Source organism: Triturus cristatus, chromosome 3_1 (assembly GCF_964204655.1).
Source record: "Triturus cristatus chromosome 3_1, aTriCri1.1, whole genome shotgun sequence".
Taxonomy (NCBI): domain Eukaryota; kingdom Metazoa; phylum Chordata; class Amphibia; order Caudata; family Salamandridae; genus Triturus; species Triturus cristatus.
In genome coordinates this window covers 106,695,287-106,701,286 of record NC_140583.1, presented here as the reverse complement: position 1 = coordinate 106,701,286, position 6,000 = coordinate 106,695,287, and positions in this window count along the sequence as shown.

The window sequence follows — 6,000 nt, the reverse complement described above, 5'->3', positions numbered from 1 at the left end:
GAAATTTTCTATCTTGGCCTAATAATTCACTATGTACATAAGGTCCTTCTTGGTCTACTGGGATTTCAATAAGGGGTAAGTCAACTTCCCTCTCTAGGCTTGTTCATGCGTAACGCTGATACTCGGGATATTCATACTGTGCGGTCTGATACATTTGTCGTGTTGTTGTTTGTTTGGCAGCAACAGGCAATGGGGGTGCAGCTGGCACAAACTGTATTGGCTGTTGTGCGGCTGGCATGGCCTGGGCATGCTGCATAGCTCCTTGTTCATTCTGATCTTGTCTGAGTGGCCGTGATCTTTCTTGTGTTTTACCTATGGCGATATTATGTTTTAAAACTGGACAATCGTGTACGTAATGGCCTGGCTTTTTACAATAATTGCATGTCCCTTTTACAGGTCCTGCTGAATCGGAATGTGTCATACCCCTTTTATGTCCTTCAGCTGGAACTGTCTGGGAGACTAGCATTTTCATTTTCGTGTCTTTCATGCGTCTGTGTTCATGTTCTTGTTCCTCTCTAATTCTATTGTGGTGGTACTGTAACATTTGTAACATTTGTGATGGAGTGTTACCTTGCCAGGTACTCTCGAATTTTAATACTCTATTCTTTACTGGGGGCAGAGCATTTTCTACTAATTTTGTTACAAACAGATGTGGGTATGATTCGCTACTTGCTTTTATGCCACTATTTATACCAAAACATTTTTCAAATCGGGCATAGTAATCACTAGTGTCTTCATCTTGCTTCTGCTTACAGGCTGAAATTGTACCCCAATCTTCCTTTTTCGTAGTTAATAAACGCGGCAGTACCTGTACTAGTAATCCTGGTAATGCCTTAGTTTTGTCCCCAAGCCCTGCTCCTGCAGTTCGGGCCTTTTCTTCAGCTTCTAACACTGACCATTCTATCTTTTGGTCTCCTACCTCCCACTCTTTTTCCTTGAGTTTTTCATAAATGCCAGCAGGCATCAATACCTTTAATATTGTCATAATGTCGGGGTAGGTATACTCTCCCATGAGTAACATGTCTTTAATTTCTCGGTGAAAACCCGCTGGGTCTTTGTCATGACTGGGTACCACTTTCTTCATTTGTAACAATTCTATTTTCGATATGGGCGTATATACAAATACGCGTTTAAACTGATTGTCCTCACCCTTTATTGGGTGTACTTCTCGTAAGGGATTCTGTCTATCCAGGTGATACGTGGTTCTTTCCTTGACAGGCAATGAGACATGCTCTGAGCATACAAAAAGAATATACTGCTTTCTTGATTCTAGAATTTCTTTAATTAATTCAGTACCTGGACCTCTCCATTTATTCATAAGTAATTCAGTCAGTATGTCAGGCAAGGGACCAGGGTCCGAATGCTGACTCCGATATAGTATAATGAGTTGTTGAATCATATAAATCCCAGCTAACCTTTGTTCATCTGGGGTAAGATTCAAAAATGTGCGTACTACTGTATCATCACTATATTTTCCGGGACTGTCCACCCAATGGACAGCTGCCCTTGCTAAATCTTGTTCATCCATAGAATCGAGAAAATGATAACCCCTTCGTTCTCGGAGTAGTTTGTCGGCGGTTTGGAACGAATGCTCGTTAGACCTTATATTAATTATAGGTATTTGAAAATTCCTGTTATTATCTGGACATATCGGATGTATTGAGTCAGTATGATATCTAGTCTGATTCCTATTACAAGATCTTCCTCTACCTACATAGGCTATGGTGTCCGACTGTCCTGTGGGCAGTCCTGACCCTTCTTCCTCGTTTTGTTCGAAACCGTCTACCTCTAATCGCTCTTCGTGTAGGCGTTCTATTTCTTTACGGATCTTTCGGCACATGGCTATTATACAATTTTGTTTATCATGTCTCCCTTCTGATATATTCTGGCTCCATCTTGTAAGAATTTTCATTGCTTCCGGGTCTACCCCCGGTCGGTCTTGATTTCTGATCACACAGTTTATGAGGAAACGTAACAGTTCCCCCTGTATCTCTACTTTCTGGTATTCCATAGCTCTGTAAATACATTCTGGATCTCGCCCTGTTTGGACAAAATGATATATATTATCTAGATGCGCAGTCATTCCTGGTAACTTCGCTAAATACACTGCGGTTCGTCTGATACGCAATGATGCTAGGGTCATTTCGTCCTCCTTTCCAGGCACCGGGTCATATCTACAATCTATAAGAAGTTCCTTAAGCGCACGGGCACTAAGGAGTTTGGGTGTACGTGAATGCGCTGACTCTTGAAAAGTAAGTTTATTTATTCTGGGTGGCGTAGAAAAGATATTGGTAGCTCCTCCCGCGGCCCCATCTGGGGCGTCGGGTGTAAAAGGATTCGTCGAACGTGACACAGCAACTACAGGTGTGGACACAGCCATAGAAGTAGCTGTAGGAGCGGATACAGAAACAGATGTGCTTGCCGGAACTTGTGACTCGATTTGTTGCTGTAGGGATACGGGCACTGGATCTTGGCGTTGAACCTCCCTGGTATGCGGTCTATGTGAGGCGGAATTAGCATACTCGGGAGCTGCGTCATCTAAATATGAGGAAAGAAAAACATCTTCTGCGGTTCTAGGATGCCCCTTAGGATGTACCTTTATTGGGAACAATGGGGTTGGCAAGTCTTTTGGTGTTTCTGGAGTAGCCTTAGGTAATCCTTCGGCCAGAAGGGGATACATACCATTCATAAGGGCATTTCTTTGTCTGTCTACTTGTTCTGATTTCACTCGGATACCTTCCTCAATTAATAGATTCTCTCGAACTTTATTGGAATTCTCTTTGCTCTTCTCTTCCTGTCTACGTGCTTTTTCTGTTCGTCTATGTGATTCTTTACGCCATAATTCAACGGCGTCTTTCTGTGACTGTCTGACTTTCCTTTTCCATAACTCTTCCTCGACTTTCATGATGCACTCTGCATCCCAGGTCCCCGCTGTGGGCCACCTCTGACTTTCTGGTAATCCCTTGGTATAGTCTACCCATAAATCAAGAAATAATATAGCGTCTAAGCCATGTTTGTGATACATAAAGTGCCCTGGAGTGTCCCTAGGAGGAATAGGGACGGCTTCTTCGAGAACCCCTTTTCTGGTAGTGATCTGTCTTAATTTCGAAAAGAGCGGCATATTGAGAACTGACCTTATACTTGATTTTGACCTGATACTTGAATTTGAACAGACTTAATACAATAAACACGATAATGAACAGTCATTCATACCACGATATACAGAACATACTTAAACACTTTAAACATTAAACATTAAACCTTTAACTGAAACAACAATGATGATCGTCTGCATAACTAATCACCAAGCTTAATTCTCGACAATAACTAGACAATAACTAGACACTTCGGAATACTTCGGAATACTTGATATACTGCTAAACAGTACAGATACACTGCTAAAACAGTGCAGACCGGACTTGTGTACCCAAACCCGTCTTGACCGGCACAACCTATGTGCACGTCAGAAATGCCTCCCCAGCAATGGTACTCACCGGGTAGCTTCGGAAACGGAAGGCCTCAGTAACTTGAACTTGAACCGGACTGGACTCGACTCGACTCGACTCGTCGGACACTGGGCTTGACTTCGGACTGGTGGGTCTCTGTATACCTCGGATCTTGCTCTCTCAGCTAGGCTCTGGTCGGGATACTTCGCACTTCTCACCGCCTCGTCTGGGTGTTGATCGCAGCCTCAGTCGCCCCCGCTTGACCGGAGGGAGATACAGGAAATCCTGCTGGTACGCGTTATTGTCCGTCCAGCTGTGGCAGGAGACCGAGCCTGCAACGCACCGCCGGCGCGTGAGATGAGAAAGTGTCCCTGTTCGGGCGCCATCATGTGGTAAATAAAAATTCCTTTACCGGGACTGAATTTGATACAGAAACATTATAAAATAGCTCAGTAAAATGAGAGGCAGAATCCGTGATATTAGAGGTTCGGAATGGGCTTTATTCCATTAATTCGATTATAATCGGTTGCTCCCAATGTTCCGTCACCACGAAGGTTCAGGAAGTGAAGCACATACTTTATTGACAAGAAGTAACTTTTATAGTACATACATTATAATGAAGTGAATACAGTAGGCGTAACAATTGATAAGGAAATTGACGTTTGGTCTGCGTAACCGAAAATGGGTGTAATAATGAGTAAAAAGGAACATGATTGGTTATGATGTCATACATAGGTGGATCTATAAGATAATACTTGGCCTAAATGCGCGCGCAGCAGTATGACGTGTAATTGACGTGTAACTAGGGGGTGACGGGGATTTGACATTTAGCTCTATATGTGGAGACGAGAAGTCTGGGGGGTCAAGTCAACCTAATCCCAAATCATATCTAACATCCTATGTTTAAAGAACTATGTTATCCACAAAAGAAGGACTCTCGGACAGAATCTATTCTATACTGACTGTGCGTGCGTGTACAAGCGTCTAAGTGTCTACACTGAATGCGAGGGGGTAGGAATATTCCATGGTAACAGGGCTATGAATTACTTGCATGAGGACAGAGAAGTTGGGCCTTTTTTGCTTGGTAACTGGAAGAATGTTTACCTAAACTACTAGGCAGGAATGCATCGACTGAGGGGGAGGCAGATAATTCGAAGGTGAAATACAGTTCTTGGCAGAGAATGGGCTGATGTCAGGCTTCGTGAGCTGCGCAGAGAATGAGACAAAGTTCATGGTCACAGATGCAGGCTCGGACTGGAGCTTTCAGAGGCAGAAGGCAAGAGGAGTTTTGATGACAGAATCAGGGCCTACTTGCCTGGACTGTAAAATGGCATGAGTGAACCATATAAAGCCGGTGCCTTTTCATACTTAGGAATGGAATATCCGGCCTATTCATGGCGGATCTGACAGAGGACATGTTGACGGTGGACGCACATGTGTTTGCGTCTTTATAACTGGAACTGGAGGGAACACACAGGTACTTGTGACATGCACATGGAACCGTTGGGGTCCAAGATAGGGGACATAACTGACCAGAAAAATCCATATTTCCACAAGTACTGGAATAGTAGGGGAGCTACAGGTCAGACTCAGCACTAAGGTGCACTGGTGAAGTTTTATCTGAGCCCCAGTACTGGGATGATAGGGGGGCTACAGGTCAGACTCAGCACTAAGGTGCATTGGTGTAGTTTTATCTGAGCCCCAGTACTGGGATAGTAGGGGAGCTACAGGTCAGACTCAGCACTAAGGTGCACTGGTGAAGTTTTATCTGAGCCCCAGTACTGGGATGATAGGGGGGCTACAGGTCAGACTCAGCACTAAGGTGCACTGGTGAAGTTTTATCTGAGCCCCAGTACTGGAATAGTAGTGGAGCTACAGGTCAGACTCAGCACTAAGGTGCACTGGTGAAGTTTTATCTGAGCCCCAGTACTGGAATAGTAGTGGAGCTACAGGTCAGACTCAGCACTAAGGTGCACTGGTGAAGTTTTATCTGAACCCCAGTACTGGAATAGTAGGGGAGCCACAGGTCAGACTGAGCACAATGGTGCATTGGTATAGTTTTATCTGAGCCCCAGTACTGGAATAGTAGGGGAGCTAGTACTGGAATAGTAGGGGAGCCACAGGTCAGACTCAGCACTAAGGTGCACTGGTGAAGTTTTATCTGAGCCCCAGTACTGGGATGATAGGGGGGCTACAGGTCAGACTCAGCACTAAGGTGCATTGGTGTAGTTTTATCTGAGCCCCAGTACTGGGATAGTAGGGGAGCTACAGGTCAGACTCAGCACTAAGGTGCACTGGTGAAGTTTTATCTGAGCCCCAGTACTGGGATGATAGGGGGGCTACAGGTCAGACTCAGCACTAAGGTGCACTGGTGAAGTTTTATCTGAGCCCCAGTACTGGAATAGTAGTGGAGCTACAGGTCAGACTCAGCACTAAGGTGCACTGGTGAAGTTTTATCTGAGCCCCAGTACTGGAATAGTAGTGGAGCTACAGGTCAGACTCAGCACTAAGGTGCACTGGTGAAGTTTTATCTGAACCCCAGTACTGGAATAGT